The sequence below is a fragment of the Propithecus coquereli genome, unplaced genomic scaffold (genome assembly GCF_000956105.1).
Source record: "Propithecus coquereli isolate 6110/MARCELLA unplaced genomic scaffold, Pcoq_1.0 Scaffold268, whole genome shotgun sequence".
Lineage (NCBI taxonomy): Eukaryota > Metazoa > Chordata > Mammalia > Primates > Indriidae > Propithecus > Propithecus coquereli.
The window spans coordinates 3,719,906-3,721,017 of NW_012148263.1; positions in this window are offsets into that span (position 1 = coordinate 3,719,906).

Consider the following 1,112-nt stretch of genomic DNA (forward strand, 5'->3'; position numbering starts at 1 on the left):
AGGTAATAATTATTTCCCATTACTGAGGCAAGGGCACTCTACCCAAATCTTTATAAATAATAGGATTTTCCATTTTTCCATTTCTCGCTGTTAGGAATAGGCATTTTTTTCTGGCTATATGTGAACACCAGGCTCCATTACCTGTAATTTTCTGGTGGTTCTTTCACTGGCCTCAAGTAATCTCTTCACATGCACCTGCTGATCATTACTCAGCTGAATTCTAGACAAGGACTTCTGCAGATCTCCAAATTTCTATTTTCAAGTACTTTCTACAGTGCTCTGTATGTGATCTCTCACTACCTTGCTGTCCCCAGACACTCAGTTCTATTTCCTTGACTCAACTCTACCTGGGTTCTTGCTCTTGGCAGTGGCGATGCTCTCTAGGCAATAAGCTGAGGGCAATTATGGGGCCCACCTCATCTGTTTCCCATCTCATAGGGATCACAATTCTTTATTGCCTTATGTTTAATGTCTAAAAATTTGTTTTTTCTTATATCTCATCCATGTTTTGGTTTTTCAGGTAGTGCTATCTTGACTTCTTAGTCTGTCTTGACCAGAATGATAAGTCCTGTTCTATGTCTGTTCTATGTCTTGATTTCTTTAAGTTCACAGTCATGAAGATGATTGAGTCTGGATTTAAACATGATATTCTGATTGAAAGCTAGCTCTCTATTTCTTAATACATATTTGCTTATTTTAGAAAAGCTTTACTTTACATACACATACAAACATCATATACATACACACTCATATGCATTTGTGTATGTGGATAAGGGTGTGTGTGTGTGTGTGTGTGTGTGTGTGTGAGAGAGAGAGAGAGAGAGTCTGTGTGTGTGTTCTTCAACTAGGGTGATACAGCATTAATTTTATTCACTCATTCATGTATTCATTCACTTTTTAAGTATATATTGAATTTTATGCTTTGTGCTGACCACTCTGATAAGCATGAAAAATACAGCAGTGAAAATACAGACAAATTTCTGCTCTTAAGGATAATTGTTTGATATATAACAAACTATTCAATAAAGTAACACAGGTTAGTCTTTTTATTTTCCTTGTTTATCCTAGTACATTATGGGCCTTAAGATAATTAAATGTGACTTGAAATATAA